Here is a 17652-nt window from a genome sequence, read left to right as displayed (position 1 = left end):
TCCTCTAGGCTTGGCCTCGGACCTGATTGACCTTGGCTTCCTTGTGAAGGGCCCCTGGTGGGGGCTCAGTGTCTGTGTGTGGGCGGTGGCTTTTGTGCGTGGGGGACACCAGCCTGCATGGTCACCGGGGGCAGGAGACAGTCCTGAAGGACAAAGAGGAAGCGTGGAAAGCGCCTCATCTGAGACTGCGTGATTGGCAGGTTTACGGCCTCGGGAAGGTGCGTGGTATTCCGCACAATCAAGTCATTTTTAAAAATAATCTCCCTGCTTAAGTCGTACACGCTGCTAATTGCATTTTAATAAGTCTCTTAAAATCTTGCCATATTTTTTAATATCCTAATATTAGTAAGTGATTTCGGGGGACACTGGAGGGCACAGGGAGTTTGTATAATGGGGGGAGGACTGTAATGAAACCAGGGATGGCCGTGGCCCCCAACTGGCCTCTGATGTGCGTGGGTCTGTTTCTATACGATGTGTGTGACAGGGGTGGTGAGTGTATATGATGTGTGTGCGCGTGTGTGCGTGTACACGCATGAGTGGCTGTAGGCTGAGTTTCCCCTCTGACCCAGCTCATCCTATCCTCTTTGTCCAAGGATGAGGGTCCTCAGCCCAGAGAGGGGCTGTAACTTGCCCAAGGCCATATAGCAAGAGAAAGACCAATGGGGACTCCAGTCCCCATCTTGCGAGAGCAGGGGAAGACCCACCTTGGCACTGTTTCGGGCACAGCTTCCTTGTACACACAGTGACCTGAGGAGGGAAAGAGCAGGGAGCTTCCAATATAGCTCCTTGGGCGTCCTACAGCGAGTAAGTGGCAGAGCTGGGATTTGAACTACAGTTGGCTCCCATGGCTGGGGAGGCTCTTAACCACAACCAGACAGGAGGCTGAGCCAGAGTCCGAGCATTTCCTGAATCTCCAAGGGTCCAAGGCCAGTGGGGACCGTGTTGGGACCGGCAGAAGCCGGGAAGTAGAATGGTGGGTGGCTGTGGTCTCCTTTGTTTCCAGCCCCTCCGTGACAACATGGCAGGTTCCAAGGCCAAGGGCAACATGCCACCTTCTCCTCTGAGTCCTCTGAGGTCAGAGGCCTGGGAAGGCCACAGTCGAGGTTGTCTGGCCTTGGACCTTAGTGAGCTCTGGACTTCTGTAGGCCCCCTGAGGCCCCCAGTGGCCCTGGCCTCCCTCCCTCCACCCCCTTCTCCTTGCTTCAAGCCACCAGCCCGGGTGGGAGGCACATGGTGAGCGAACTTCTGAACAGGAAGTCAGCATCCAGGTCGTCCCCAGTCCCTTTTCATGTGGTTTCTTTAATCCCCGGGGCTGGGTTTCAGAAGCATTTTACAGTTTCAGTTTTACAAAGCTACGCTCCCTTTAATGTTGGCGTTTTCAGGAGGTTGGGGGGAGCGGCTTCAGTCAAAACATGTGTGTTTTACATCAGCCAGCTGTGGACTGCGCAGCCAGGGAAGGGAGGTGGCAATGTGGCCTCCAGGCTCGGTGGGCTCTGGTGGGTGCAGACGCCACTTGCGTCTCTCCCTCTGCCCCACCCCCCTGCCTGCTTCCCTCTCTCCTGTCCAGGCCTTGGTGGGGTCCGCCGCAGCCAGTGGGGCCAGGCACCCTGCTTCCAGCCCCCCAACCACCTGGGGCCCCTTTGAGCTGCAGTCTGTCATTGCACCAGCTCACGCTCCCAGACGTGGGCTCGCTGGTGCGTCGAAGTCTCCAGCCACCTGCGTTTGACTGACTTCATTCAATGCGGTATTTTTCCCTAAGCAAAAATAGTTAGGAAATGGTGAGTTTGATGTGTTAGTTACGTCTATCTGTTTTGATACACAAGAAAATGAACCAAACGGCTAAAATAAAACGGAAAGGCTATGTAACACCTAAAATCAACCTGCAGACTTCAGGAAATCAGCTGTTCAGATGTCGTTCCTACGTTCTGCAACCCCTTCCCCGGAAAAGATGAAGGTCTAGAAGTGAGGTGACCTGCCCAAGGTCACAAGGTGGGTGGGATTTGGGCCCCTCGGTCTGTGTTCAAAGCCAGTGGCTTAAGCATCTGGCTTCAGGGAAGATACCTTGGCCCTGGAGTTTTGGGCTTTAGAGGAGGTACCTGGGGCTGCTCAGCCCACCGGGGAGAGGGCTGTGTTCCTTGGCAGTGTGGTCGAGTGCAAAGAACACAACCTTTGGAATCTGTGAAATCTGCTTCCAAATTTCTCCCTCCCGCATGTGACTGGGGGAGAGCCTCGATCTCCGCATCTGTGAAATGGGTTGGCCCCATGCGCGGGTCAGACACATCTGGGATGTGCATTTGCACCTCTGCAAACCCAGTGGTCACCCATGAGCACATGGACCAGGTTCTTACCCACTTGGCTCCTGTCTCCAGCCCTGGCTCCTCCACCTCTCCTCCCTGGCCCAGGAGACGCCGCAAGATGTCCACAAGAGAGGACCAGGGGTGAGGGGCATGCCCCCCACCCCCCACGTACTGAGCAGTGTGAGGGTAAAACAAGCGATGTGTGTGCAAGGACAAAGGTGCTTCCCCTTAGCAGCGGGGTGGCTGGGAGACTCAGAAACTGTTTGGATAAGGGTTAGGGATGATTGGGGTCTGGACTGCCGAGGCCACACCCCTGGCCCACAGGTTTAGCCTTGGGGGTCGGGGGTGGGGGCCCTGTCCAGCAGTTGTCTGCTTCCCTGAGTGCTCAAGGGTGGTTAAGAGACCCCGCAGGACTTTGTAGTAACACTGCCGCTCGCAGACACGGTCTGAGCATTTTCGATGTGCCAGACACCGTGCTGAGCACGTTACACGCCTCATTTCATTCCACCTGCTCTGGAAGACATTCTGGGAGGGCACCTAGGAAGTGCTGGGCACACAGTAGGCCCTCCATAAACATTTGTTGAATGGAAGAGGCTTAGCGAGGTGAAGTGACTCATCCGCCTCTCGATCACCATGCTCTTTCTCTGACTGTGTTTGTTCCGCAGGACTGCCTGCTGTTGGCGGACGCTCAGGCACAGGCAGAAGAGAGGTTCAGGGCAGCAGTTCCCCCAAGTCTGACACACCACACCTACTCCCTTTTCTTGAGAGAGGCTGCCACTGTCCCTTTCGAGTGGGTGTGTGGGAGGGCAGGTCCCCCAGGACGGAGGGTGCTTCCTCTGCTGATCCCTCAAGCCACCCAGGGGAGAAACACCCTTGGCCTGGGGCCCCGTCTGTTCCCTCCGGGGCAGCGAAGGGCTGGGCCTGGCCGGGTTGCAGCTGCCTGGGGCCCAGGGAGGAGGGAATCAAAGGCAGCCGTGTGGGCCCCGCTTTCATCTCCCGGCTTCAAAGAGGTGCAAACAAACTCTGTCCCCGTGCCAGGCGGCAGCTCCCTGCTCAAGGCCCCAGCCTGCTTTCCCCTCCTCCCTCCTGCTCCTTTCCCAAACGTCAGCAGCAGCAGCATCTCATGCCTCCTCTCGGGCACCCCAGGGGGCCTGACTCCTGGCCATGCAGAGGGAGAACCGAGGCTCTGCCAGGCTGAGGGGAGGAAGGGGCTGGGACCCCCCTCACACCTGTACCTGTTGCCAACCAGGTCCGGTGGACAGCTGGAGGCTAATACACCCCCACCACCCAATCTCTCTAGAGCCTTCCTGCCTGGAGCCTGCTGGCCCTCGGTCCTGTGGCCCCGTGCAGCGACCTAACCCCAGGCCAGATACGTGGCTGGTCGGCAGGGAGATGTGCCCGCAGGGTTTTCTCGGACCCGGGATGAGTGAAAGCATGTGAAATACCTCCTTCGTCATTTTTGCATTAATTACGTGCTGAAATGATAATATTTTGGAGCTATTGGGTTAAAAAATATAATATGTTATTAAAATTAATTTCACCTGTTGCTTTGTACGCCTTTAAATGTGGCTACTAGGAGATGTAAAGTGACACAGGTGGCTCGGTCTCTTTTCTTTGGATCCCCTGCTCCAGACAGTCAGTGTTCCCACATTGCAGACGAGGGGTCCTGGACTCAGAGGGGTTTGGGCATATGAGCCCAAGTGGTACTCAGTCAAAATTCTATGGAACGAATGAGTGTATGAATGAATGCGTGTCTTGTAGTGGCTGTGTGGAGACACAGAGGACTCCATCCTGTCCCTGTCCTCAAGGAACTCCTGGTGTAGAGTCTAGTCTAGCTGGGGGGGAGGGATAGTGCTGGAATCAGAGACCACAGCCCTCCTGGGAACCTTGGGACCTCTGCGCAGTGGGGAGATGAAGAGGCTGCTGGGCCCGGGTGCTGGCCTCCCCACTCACCAGCTGTGTGACTTAATCGCCTCGGCGTTCTCATCTGTAAAATGGGGATGGTGACGGTAATAGCACTATCAGCTCCCTCACAGAGCTGCGGAGAGGACCGAAGGACCTAACCTGCTAGGCTAATGGTAAGCCCAGCGTGTTAGCAATTAGTGGCGATGCAGGACAAACACCACTGAGTGTGCGCCGTGGGCCGGCCTTGCAGCGGGGAGAGCTGTGCTCCCAGCTGACCTGAATCCCCACCGGGGAGGTCGGGGCGGGAGGTGTGCTCCTGCTTTCCCTGCAAATCACCCCAGTGGGTCCACTTGGCCGGGTGCCAGGAGTGCCTGCTCCCTGCAGTCAGTTTCTTGCCTCTCCTCCTGTCCCATCATCTCTTTGTACCCCGCCACCCCACCCTCTCCCAGCTCTGTCCCTGAGGTCCGGTGGCCCCTGGAGGAGACCTCAGGACCTTTTTCTTTGGAGAGAACCTTCCTTCAGGTAAACATACCTTCTTTTGCCCAGTCTTACCAAGGACCCACCAGGGAAGGCTGGGAGCGGTGGGGGAGGAGCCCAGCACAGTGCCTGACCCTGGAAACAGCTCCCCGGGAGACCAGGCTGAGGGGACAGTGAGTTCCTAGAGGTCTGGGCCAGACCTGGAAGGACGTGGGTGAGTGCTACCAGAGCCCGGGGCACCTCAGGCAGGGAGGACGGCCAGAGTAACAGCCAGGAGGCAGAGAGATGACCTGTCACGTTCATGGTAGGGGTCAAGGGGTCAAGCCACTGTGCAGGACTTGCTGAAGGGTGGGGCGGGGCTGTTTCCTCCCACAGATGGGGGTAGGGTGCCCAGAGATGGTAGCAGGAAGTGAGATGATTGGAACCACATAGAGCCAATGTGAACCAGATGTGATCAGGGTCGGGGGCTGGAGCAGGAGGACTGGGGGAGGAGAAGGGAGCCAAGCAATCTGTTTCCACCTTCCCCCACCTCCCAGGCCCCCAGGCCAGTGTGGTTCTGCAGCCGCTAGTCACTGAAAGGTAATGAGAGCCACACCCGGGAGGCGACGTTTATAACTACTCCCACATTGCACTGCAGCCGTCTGTGGGGAGGGGGCTGGGCAGGAACTCAGCCTCCAGTCCAAGGAAGCCCGAGGGTCCAGGTTCTGGCTTCAGAAGCTGCTGCTACTGCTCAGCCTCATATGCTCCATGCTCCTGCTCCAGCCACTTCTTCCAGGAAGCCCTCCCTGGTTCTCTGGTTAGATCTAGCACCTCTTCTGGGTTCTCAGTGCGGGGGTTTAATTACAGCTGGGTTGAGAACACAATAAAACAGTCCAGAACTGGGGGAGACAGCAAGGTAAGGGTTTTTGAGGCAAGGGAGTCAAAGAATCTTAGGGTGCAAACTGTCTGTTGATGCTTTTCGTTGAAGAACTTGCGGGTCTTTTGGGAAGTTCCTGTGAGGAATAATCAAGTCATTTGCCTGGGCAAGAGTCACCTGGAATAGCACGAAGACAAAGGAATAGTAAAGTCTAGTTCACATGGACTGTAACCCGTGTCGGGGAGAGAGTTTCAGTTCAGCGTTTACACTGTGTGAGGGTCGGGGGCTTTGGTTCTCACCCACTAATGTTAAGGAAACGATCAACCAGCGTCCATGCTGGAACTACACCTGCTTGTCGATGGTACCCACAGGTTAACTGCACATACGCGAGTCCGGCAATGCTGGCTAACGCTTTCTGGGAGGTCAGTTGGCTCTATGAAATGTATACTTTTATTATCAAGAAGTTGTACACCATAAATTCAGCAAAGTTGCCGGGAACAAGATCAACACAGAAAAATCACCTGTGTTTCGATAAATGCAATGAACAAGCTGAAAAGGAAATAAAGAAAACCATTTCATTTAAAAGAGCACCCAAAAGATTAAACCACTTAGGAAAAACATGCCTAGAAAAAACCCCAAGGAGGTGAAAGACTTGCACAGTAAGAACTACAAAATATTGATGAGAGGAATGAAGGACTTAATTAAATGGGACGACACCCCCTGTTCATAGACTGGAGGACTTCATGTCGTGAAGATGGCGGTATCACCCACAGAAACATACAGATTTAATATGATGCCTATGAAAATCCTCACGGCGTTTTTTTTTTGTACAAATGGCTGATCCTCAGATTCACACATAATTGCAAGGGGCCCCAAAGAGCCAAAACAGTATTGCAAAAGAAAAACAAACTTGGAGGGATGTATCTGCTAGCGCTGCCGTAACGAAGTACTACAAACTGGGGAGCTTAAATGATTTTTCTCACAATTTTGGAGACTCAAAGTGCAAGGCCAGGGTGTCAGGCAGGTTCGATTTCTTCCGAGTCCTCCCTCTTTGGCTTGTAGTTGGCCGTCTTCACGTCCCTGTGTCTTCACATGGTCTTTCCTCTGTGCATGGCTTTGTCCAAGAGTCCTCTTTGTGTAAGGACGCCAGTCTTATTGGGTTAGCGTCGACCCTGGTAACCTTGTTTTTTTTTTTAAAGATTTTATTTATTTATTTTTAGAGACAGGGGAAGGGAGGGAGAAAGGAGGGAGAGAAACATCAATGTGTGGTTGCCTCTCATGTGCCCCCATCCAGTGGCCCGGCCCTCAGCCCAGGCATGTGCCCCGACTGGGAATTGAACTGGCGACCCCTTAGTTCACATGCCAGCGCTCAATTCACTGAGCCACGCCAGCCAGGGCCCTAGTGACCTTGTTTTAATTTAATTACCTATCTCCAAATGTTTACCTATCTCACATTCTGAGTGACTTGGGGTTAGGACTTTGACGTATGAATGTGGATGTGGGTACACAGTTCAGCCCATAACAAGGGGTCTCACTTCCCAATTTCAAAGTCACTACAAAGTGACAGTCATCAAAACAGTATGGTACTGGCATAAGGAGACACATATAAACCAAAGGAGGAGCACTGCAAGTCCATAAATCAACCCAAATATTTAGGAGGAATTGCTTTTCCCCAAGGGTGCCCAGACCATTCCACGGAGAAAAAACAGTCTCTTCAGCATGTGGTGCTTGGACAACTGGATAGCCACATGTGGAAGAATGATGTTGGACTCCGACCTCCCTTCTTATATAAAAATTAATTCACAATGGGGGCTATGACTTAAATATGAGAGCTAAAACTATGAAACTATTATAAGAATCATAGCAGTCAATCTTCATGATCTGAGATTTGGCGATGGATTCTTCAATTTGTCACCAAAAGCACAAGCAGTATTGAAAAAAATGGATACTCTGGACTTGATATACAAATGGCCAACAAGCGTATGAAAGATATCCAACATAATTTGTCACTAGGGAAATAAAAATTAAAACCAGTGAGGTCCCACTTTATACTCCCTGGAATGGCTACGATGTTTTTTAAAAAATGAAAAATAACCCGTGTTGATGTGGATATGGAGAAACAGGAACTCTGCACGTTACTGGTGGGGGTGCAAAGTGGTGCAACCCCTGTGGAAAACAGTTTGGCAGCCCCTCTAAAAGTTAAACATAGAATTACCGCGTGACCCAGCAATTCCACACGTAGCCTTATACCCGAGAGAAATGAAAACTTATGTGTACAGAGAAAATTGCACATGAGTATTTACAGCAGTATTATTCAGAGAGTCAAAGGCTGGAAAAGACCCTAATTTCCACCCAGGGATAAATGGATAAACAAAGTGTGGTCTATCCGGGCGATGGAATATTATTCAGCCATGAAAAGGGACAAAGTACTGATACATGCGACAACTTTGATCAACCTTGAAAACATGCTGAGTGGCAGAAGCCAGACACAAAAGGTCACATGTTGTATGATTCCATTTATAGGATAATATCGATTATATGCAAATCCACAGAGACAGAAGGCAAAGCAGCGGATGCCAGGGGGCGGGGCAGGGAGAATGGGGAGCAATTACTTGGCAGGGCTTTCTTCAGGGGCCATAAAAACGATACGAAGCTAAGAGAGGAGGTCGTCACACAACACAGCGATGCACCAAGTGCCACTGAATTGTACACTTTAAAACGGCTCATTGTGTGTTATGTGAATTTCACCCAAAGAAAGAAATCTGTGCTACAGAGATTTTGTATCAGTGAGATTTATAATAAACACATGCATGTGTATACACATGTAGAGACACACGTATACACACATATGCACACATTACATGTATATACATCTTCCACCTCCCATGAGCTGGTCGTAAAACAACAGCAGCATGTTATTGATGCGGTTGAACCTCCTCCTCCTCTCCCAGCTTATTGCAACCGTCCATCTGATTTCTGTTGCTATGGCGTTGCCTGTTCTGAGAGAAGTCATATCCATGAATTATACAACATGCGGCCTTTGGGGTCCGGCTTCTTCAATTGAGCATACTGCTCTGGAGAGTCATCCTGCTGTCTCCTCGGTCACTGCTTTGTCCTTTTTTATTGCTGAGTAGCTTTCCGCTGAAAGGATGTACCATGACTTGCTTATTCGTTCCCTTGTTGATGGGCGTTTGGGTTGTTTCCAATTTGGGGCAATGAATAAAGCTGCTACGGACATTCACGTGCTGGTTTTTGCAAGGACACGTATCTCAGTTCCTCTTCGGTAAACATCTGGGAATCGGCTTGGTGGGTCACGAGCTAAGTGTATGTTTAGCTTTATGAGAAACTGTCGAACGGTTCTCCAAGGTGGCGGTACCGTTTCGCATTTCCATGAACAACGTACGAGCGCCCCGGTTGCTCTGAATCCCTGCTAGTATTTCATGTTGCCAGCTTTTAAAATTTGAACCATTCCACTAGGAGTATTGTGGTGTCCCGTTGTGATTTTAGTTTTCATTTTAATGACTCAGGATGCTGAATATTTTCTCATGAGGTTATTTTCCATCCATATATCTCCTTTGGTGAAGTCTCTATCCCGATCTTTAGCCCGTATTTTTAATGGGTTGTTTCTTTTCTTATTTTTGAGTTTTGAGAGTTCTCTGTGTGTCTGGTCACTGGTCCTTTATCAGATATGCATTTTGCAAATATTTTCTCCCTGTGGCTTGTCCTTTCATTTTCTTGACAGTGTCTTCAAAGAGCAGACATTTTTATAATTTTTTTTCTTTTATGATCTGTGCTTTTGCTCTAAGAAATCTTTGCCTAACCCAAGATATTACATGATTTCTCATATTTTTTTTCCTAGGAGTTTTGTAATTTTAGATTTTATAGTTAGGTGTTTGCGTAATACCTTTTTATAATACCTTTCCGCGGAAATCAGAGCCGGTTCTGTTGTCTGCAGCTGAGAACACAGGCTGATGCAGAAATGACGGTGGCGGAGGGGAGGGTGACGGTGCCAACGGTCCGGCTGGGCAGACGGCGGGTGCCAGCCGCCGTGATTTTGGTGATGCCGGTGGTGGTCGTGGGAACAAGGGCGGTGTTGCGGGTCATTTCCGAAGCAGAATGCTGCTGTGGTGTAAAACCCAGGGCAGCCCTGTCCACTCTGGACAGAGTTACTGTTTGTCACCAACTTGTCCCTTCTCTTAATGATCCACGCCTATTGCAGACTGCAGCGGGTCCATTTCTCAGAATGCCCCTCCCAGGAAGGCACTGCGGACCGGCCTGCAGAAGTGTTCACAGGCAATCATTGTCTGTTGTAGGAAAGAAGGGGAAACAGCCTGAATGGCCATCAGTAAAACGGAATATTATGCAGCCTTCGAATAGAATGAGCTCGATCTTTACGGACTTCCATGGAAAGATGGCCATGTAATATTGCTAAGTACCAAAAGCAAATTGCAGCATCATAAGCCATCCCATGTTTTAAAAAGTATACTCAGATGTGTGCTGCTACATGCAAAGAAAATGGGGGCACACACAAGAAACAGTGGTACCTCCAAAAGAGACTTCTCCCTTAACAGGCTTCTGACCTGTTTGAATTCATTGCCTTGAGCAGTCATTACTTTAATCTAAAAAAAAAACACACACACACATTCTCATATGCACAAGATGCGGTGGGGCGAGGTTATTCTTTTTATTTTAGAAATACAGGATTGGAGGCACGGGGTGGGGGCGGGGGTACTGTCTTGACTTGCTCAGGTGGGCGGCCCTGGGAGCCAGAGGGAGGAACCGGCGAGACAGGAGTCCTCCTGTCTGGCTTTCCCGCCTTGGCCCCGCCCTGCCTTGCGTGGAAGCCAGGAGTCCTGCCTCCTTGCCTGTCCCAGGGTGATTTGCCCCCCTGAGCACTACGCAGCACAGAGGCGGGGACAGAAGGCCGTGGCCTGGGCCCGCCCCTCACCAGCCTGGCCTCTAGCCTCCCTCTGTGGCCTTTCTCATCCCCCAATGCGGGGGTCCTAGCGCTCTAGGGAATAGAGGGGAGGGTGGGGGCCTGGACTGGGTCCGGGAGCCCAGCGAGTAGTCCCTGCTGGCTGGGGTTGGGGATGCTGTTTAGAGAGGTTAGCTGAGCAGGGGCTGAGGATGAGGAAGACAGCGGGGCGTTTCTTGGCACATGGCCCGAGGGCCACCTGCGTCAGCATCCCTTGGCAACTGTATTAGGAACGCTGAATTGGGTCCTGGATGCACTCCAGAGCAGACGGATCCACACCCGCGAGGAAGAATATCGAGGCTGCCTGTGTTTGATAGAATTTGGATACAGCAGATAGGATGTTACGACATCCGAATCTCTGGATTCTCATCCAGGCTCTGAGCCTGTCCCCTTAACCTCTCAGATGTCTCACGCAATGTTCCTCTGGGCCAGGGAAGGGGTCTCCCTTGGGCCACACAGGGGTGCAGTGAGAAGTAGTTAGAGCTTGTTTCACACAGTGCATGCCTTTCACAAATATTTGCTGAGCACCTACTATGTGCCAGAAGCCAGGAACATAGTGTGAGCAAACAAGACGTGACCCCTGTTGTCATAGAAACAGTGATTAAATTGTTTGAAGAGAAAAGAAAAGGCCCCTACCCAGACCAAGAGGGACACAGGCATTGTGGCCAGACCCTCTAAGCCTTGCTGGGCTGCTTGGCCCGCAGTCAAACCTCACCCTTCCCCGCAGTTCGCCCACAGAGTCAAGGGGAGGCAAGCCCCCTTCTCTGGTCGACCTTGGACTCATCGGGGTTGGTCTCTGGTGACAGTAGGACCTTGGCCCACAGGTGAACTGCAGCCCAAGCCCAGCCCTCTGGCAACGTCTCAGCCAGGATCTGGGCGGCCCTCTGCAACCTCCCCTCACCCCCCAAATGCCGGTAATTGGTAGACAAAGGAGTTTCAGACAGTTGGGGACCTGCGTCCTTTGAGTCCCTGAAAACATGCTATTATTAATTAAAGACTTGGCTTTGCCGGGGCCTGGGCCTGCCTTTTTCTGGCTGGGTCTCAGACTTACGTCTCTCCGGCAGTCTCTTCTTGCTAAATTTTTCGGTGTTTTTAACATCAGACTGATGTTACGTATAATTACCAACTTTGCACCCAAATTATATTTGACACGGCTTGTGTGGGAAATTAGACCATTTCAGCGCCTACAGACTCACCTGGGGAAGCCAAGGCAGGCATGAGGGCGTGCTGAGGGGAAGTGATTTAAATATTACATGTGCTCTTGTGAAAATGCCAAAACTCTTTAAACTGCCAAGAGAAATTCTGTCTCCCCCTCTACGTGCCCCTCCAGCTCACTGAGAGCACTGAGGGCCGGGAAGTGGCGGGGCCCTGTGGAACCGGGGGTCTTTTCCATCGGGGCACTGCCCTGACTGGCAGGGCAGGGGGGCGATGCTACCCTATCGGGAGGGCCCATTGGTGTCTGGCTGTCTGCTCTCCCTGTCCCATCTGTTCCTGTGCCCCCTTGCTCTGCATTTGGTGGGGGGTGGGGGTAGGGAGAGGGTGGCTATAGCACCCAGAAACTGGGACATGGGGGCTCCAAGGGCTAAGATAATAGCCTCGTATGAAAGTCCCCTTTGGACCAGACAGGCCCTCAAGGGCATTGCTTTGTCATTTCAAGTCAACAAATCCTGAACACCTACTATGTGCTGGCATTAGGGATCCGAAGAAGAATAAAACCCATTCATTCATTCGTTCAACAAGTAGGTGCTTACTGAGCATCTATTACGTACGCAGCACAGTGATGCAAAAGATCCCTTCATTCATTCGTCTGTCCATTCAGCACTAAGCGCCTACGATGTGCCAGGCCCTGTGCCGGGTGACAGAAGTGAAGCAGACTGTGCCAGCCTTCAGTTGCTCAGAGTGGGGTTGGGGAGACAGACTTCCAGTCAAAGAATGAGCTTACGGGGTTATCAGGCTGGAAGGCCCAACCCAGCCTCAGCTGCTCCCTTGCTGATGGAGGCTGCCCAAATGGAGCGGGGGAGGCCCTGCTGGCTCCTGACACTGTCCCCTGGACCTGTGAGTCTGATGACAGGGCAGGGGCTTTGCAGCTGATGGGCCACTCCTGTCCCAGTCCTGGGATCCGTGGAGGCAAGGGATGTGAGGCCCAGGCTGGCTGGGGCCAGGAGAGAAGCCTCCTGTTCCCTGCATTGCCTGCGTGGACCCCTGACTACAGAGAGAACAGGTGAGGTTACCCCCGGCTGGGAGGCACCCTGGGCCCACTTCACAGGCAGGGGTGTGAAAGCAGGAATGGGAGAGGCTGGATACCTCGGCCGCTGCTGTTTTCTCTTACCTGTGCCCGGGAGGACCCAGCACCTGAGCAGAGGTAGCCAGGAGGACAGCCCCGCCCAGGCCTCAGTTTGTGGGGGGGCCCTGGAACCCCAGTCTTGTGTGGGTGCAAGGAGGAGGGCGGGGCAGCACCTGTGGTGGGCCACCTGGGAATTCCTAATCCAGGGTGTCAGCTGCTGCCCCTGACTGACGCAGGGCCCCCAGGATTTTCTAGTCCCCAGCCTCCTTTTCTTTCTTCTTGTCCTGGGGAAGCAGCCCCGCTAGCCCTGGGGGCTCTGGGGAGCAGAGCAGTCTAGGCAACGGGCCGGATGTGCCTGGGCCTCAGAAGCCCTCCAGGTTGGCCCACGATGACAGCCCAGTGGCCTGCTGTCCGAGCATCCTTCCATCGCCATGTGGATGGTACCTGTACCAGGTGCTGGGGACGCCAGAGGGAACAAGGCCAACAAGGCCCTTGCCTCCTTGGTCTTACGTTCTAGTTTGGCAGAAATAGGCAATAAACAAGTAAACGAAAAGCTGAGAAATAAGATGAAAAGTGAGGGAGAATCTAGTCTATTTTTTAGAAGATTTTATTTATTTTTAGAGAGAGAGGAAGGGAGGGGTAGAGAGAGGGAGAGAGAGACAGAGAGAAAAACATGGATGTGGAAGAGAAACATCGATGGGTCGCCTCTTGCATGCACCCCAACTGGGACCTGGCCCACAACCCAGACATGTGCCCTGCCTGGGAATCAAACCAGTGACCTTTAAGCTTTGTGGAACGATGCTGAACCAGTTGAGCCATGCCAGCCAGGGCGAGGGAGGATCTAGTTTTAGATTGGGTAATCCAGGAGGACTTCTCAGAGGTGGCAATATTTAGCATAAAGGGCCAGACACGACTTTCCAGGCAGAGGAGACCACAGGAGTCCAGGCTGTAAGGCAGAAATGAGTTTAGTGGGCTGAAGGAATAAAGTGCAGGCCAGTGGGTCTGGTACAGGGTGAGAAAGAAGCAGGGGGTGGGCAAGGAGAAGACGGAAGAGGGCGGGGCCAGATGGATGAGGACCCTGCTGGGGTGCATTTGTGTCAGCACAGGAGAGACAAGACTTGATTTGCATTTTAGAAGAGTACACTTGGTGTTGGAGAATGGATTCCAGAGGCCAGGAGTACCCACAGAGACCACCCCAAGGTCCCAGGGGTCCAGAAGACCAGAGGCCCACTCTGAAGGCTGTTAAGCACCCGGACACTGAATGGGGACTCTGGGACTCTGTCCTGGATTCCAGTCCTTACCACATCACTCATTGGCTGTGTGACCTGGAGTTGGCAACTGTCCCTCTCTGAGCCTCAATGTCTTTATCGACAAAACAGGGGCAAGAACACCTTCCCTGGGATGCAGAGGGGTCAGGGTTGGGGCAGAACAAAGGACCAGAGCTTTATAAACCATCAGGTGCTAACAGTGAGGCTGGAAGGTGGCAGGACCCTGAGCCTGGGGCTACTTTGAGGGGCAGATTTTTCCTGGGAGGAGCCAATAAGGGAATGAAATCATCAAGTGTAGTTGAAATCGTCACTGGGGGTCAAGCCCCCACTCCTGCTCTGGGCTCCCCAGTCCTCTGGGCTGAGTTCAGCTCTCTGATTCCCAGAGGCTGTCCGCACCCCTCCCCCACTCTCTGTCCCTGGATCTTTTCTTCTTGCGTCTTCTTTTTAAAATAAAAATGCCGGCCGCTCATGGATTGCTGATGTTTATGCCTCAGTAATACATTATGTATTATTTTGTTTTAAGCACAGCTTTTGCATCCTGACAGTAACAATAAAATGTGACTATGGGGTTGCTAATACAGACAGACTAATGTTTCCATTGCCCGCCTCTTTTTTCTGCGTCCTAAGCACTTTTGAAAAGGCTCCTTTTATATTCCTAATAAAATTATAGAAAAATACATCGATTTACTGGAAAAGAGTTTAGGGTCGGGGGTTGAGTTTTTTTCCTCCCCCTCCCCCTGTGTGGGCTTCTTCCCTCCCCAAAGGCTGATGAATATTCTGAATCAAAGCTTCTAAGTGCTTTTTGACCCTTGACCCCAGGTTGCATGCCCCGCTGTTGGCCGGCTGCTCACCTGGCCCCCAGCCAGCTTCAAGGCAGGATGTGTCTGTGCCCAGGATGTTGGGGGTCGGTAAGTTGGGGTGTCTCTGTGTCAGGGTGTCTGTATGTTGGAGCTGTATGTGAAGATGATCATGGTGTGTATACTAGCATGTGTGCTGGGGACACCTGTCCATATGTGTGAGTGTTTCTGAGGGGAGCTGGGGATCATGGGTGTCCAAAGGTGTGTGCCTGTGTGTTGGGCCTGTGTGGTGGGGCAGGAGTCTATTTGGAGGGTATTGGGGTCACTGACGGTCATGGTCAGGTTTGCGGGACAGTGTGGGGTGCGCTGTCAGCTTAAGTTGGGGACAGTACCTGTACTTGGTTCTTTCCCTATGGGGAATGGATGTTGCTGTTTCCAAAAAGACTACATCTCCAGGAGTCGCTTTTCATTTGAAAACTGGGGTCTCGGCCTAGGTGTCCTCTGATCCCTAATCATGCTGTGTGTGTGTGTGCGCGTGCGCACGTGTGTGCACAGTACACGTGGATGAGACACAGCAAGGTGGTTCCACATGTATGGGGACCAGCACGAGCTACCGTAGCTACTCTGGGCTGGTAGAGGGGGCTAAGCCAGCAGGCAGACAGCAGGTCTCTGGAAGGGTTGGGAGGGACAGCCTTCCAAACGCCGGTGGCCTCCTGGGCAGGAGTGACATGGGCAGCAGGAAGGGAAGGGTCCCGGCCACACGGGGGAGAAGCTGTGGATGGACAGAAGGAAAGGGGCCCAGGGCAGGTGGGGACCTACACACTCATCCACACTCATCAGCTTTACCAACATCCGTACCAAGGTCTGGGCAGCTGGGCCTGGTGTGCGGAGCTGGAGGAGGGAGCCTAAACGTTTTTGCCCTGAGTATACACCTGGTGGTAGGACTCAGAGTCTGGGGCAGCGGGGGACAAAGGCTCTCTTTCTAGCCTTGTTTCTTGGGGCCAGACCCCAAAAGCTTTCTCCCTGCCCCCAGGATAAAAAATCTGGGAAATAGAGACCCTCAGTCAGAGCCCCAGTTCCCCAGGGACTCCCTGCCCCCCGGAAACCTCCCATCCACCCCCCAGTCAGAGAGGCTGCTTCCCAGGCGTGGAGCTCAGAGGAAGGTCCCACGGAGAACCCTGGGTCCCCCGCCCCCAGCCAAGGCTGAGCTGAATGATGGCTGCCCGCCTGCCACCCCAGCTGAGCCTGCCGCCCTCCCCCGCCCTCCCCGCCCGCCCTCTCCGGAGCGTATGTGGATTTGCACGCTTCAGAAACAGGGAAGAAAAAAAAAAAAAAAAAAAGAATTGGGTTTTGTGTACTAAGCACTTTTGAGGGCAATCTGGGGCCCCCTAATCCAGAGGTTTATAACCTCCCCGGCTAATGCTCCCTGACACTGTGTTTTGATATCATTACTACATTATACTCACAATTTTTGAGTGAAAAAATACAGTACTTAGAAAGTCGAAATTCATAAATAAATTCATGTCAAACCGCACTTAATATTGATTTTGTTAGTGTTCAGATTCAATAATAAGGTACTGCGTGCATGAATATTTAAATATAATCATCATTTCTGCATCTCCTAATGGCCTCTGCTCCTCTACACTCAATTTAAACACAATTTAAAAACTATAATGTATTGAAAAATACTAGGATTTAGCAATAAATCATCATCGGGAGATTCCAGGCCTCTTATAGGGTGGCTCAATATGGGTTTCTCCGGGGACTGTACAATTAGATTCATGTTTTTAAACTTCTCAATTATCCATATACCATAATTTTATGTGAAAGTTTGTTTCGCTCCCCCCCTGCCCGCGGCCGCCCCCCACCCCTCGCCGGGCCCCCCGCCCGGCCTCTCTCTGTAGGAAGCGGTAGAATATCGCTTAAGTGTTCTCTTAGCCAGAGTGGAGTGGGGTCAAAGGTGGCCGTCCTCAAACTGAATTAGAGGCCAGGCCTGCCAGAGGCAGCCGGCGCTGAGTCACTTAATCATATTATTTGGGAAAAATATAGGGGGGAAAGAGATAAAATGACTTAAAATGAACTTGCCAAGGAGGAAGTGGAGTTTTTCAGATTTATTTAAAAAGCAATCCTTGGCCTGATGAAATAGACACAGGGCTGGGGCAGGATGAGGTAAGAGCCCGGCGGGGGGGTCAGTGCGGGGAGCCGTGCCGTGGGAGCAGAGGGGCTTCCAGCCTGGCTCCTGGGCCGCAGACCTTCGCGAGGAGCCCCTGGGGGTGCAGAGGCCCTGGGGTGAGGATAAAGGGGGTGCCCTTGGGACCTGGGCTTGGCTGTTAGAGTCCACTCATCTGGGGGCCTGAAGGCAGGCTGGAGCAGTCTGCTGGGAGAACAGGGTGTGGCAGGGCCCAGGCGCGGGGTGGGAGGGGCCTGCGGGGCCCCGGCGGGTGCCCTGATGGCGGCAGGCGGCAGCTGGCGCTGACAGATGGCCACACAAGGGGCACAGCAGCATTGATTGATGACAGGAGGGGATAGGACCCAGGGACCTGGAGGGATGGTGCCCACTGGCTCAGAGCACCGAACCACACGCCCAGTCTATAGAATGGATCATGTCATTTGTCCCGCTTGCCAAGCACCTACTGTGTGTCTGGGGCATTACATACAAGTCACAGGAGCCCCGGTACCACTGCTCGATGCCAGCCATGGTCACGCCTGTCTTAGAGAGGAGGAAGCCGGAGTTCAGAGCGCTAAAGCATTTATCCAGGGGCCCACAGCTGGGACAACAGCAGGATTTGAACC

The sequence above is a fragment of the Furipterus horrens genome, unplaced genomic scaffold (genome assembly GCF_987537825.1).
Source record: "Furipterus horrens unplaced genomic scaffold, mFurHor1.1.pri manual_scaffold_3, whole genome shotgun sequence".
Lineage (NCBI taxonomy): Eukaryota > Metazoa > Chordata > Mammalia > Chiroptera > Furipteridae > Furipterus > Furipterus horrens.
This window is presented reverse-complemented; position numbering follows the sequence as displayed.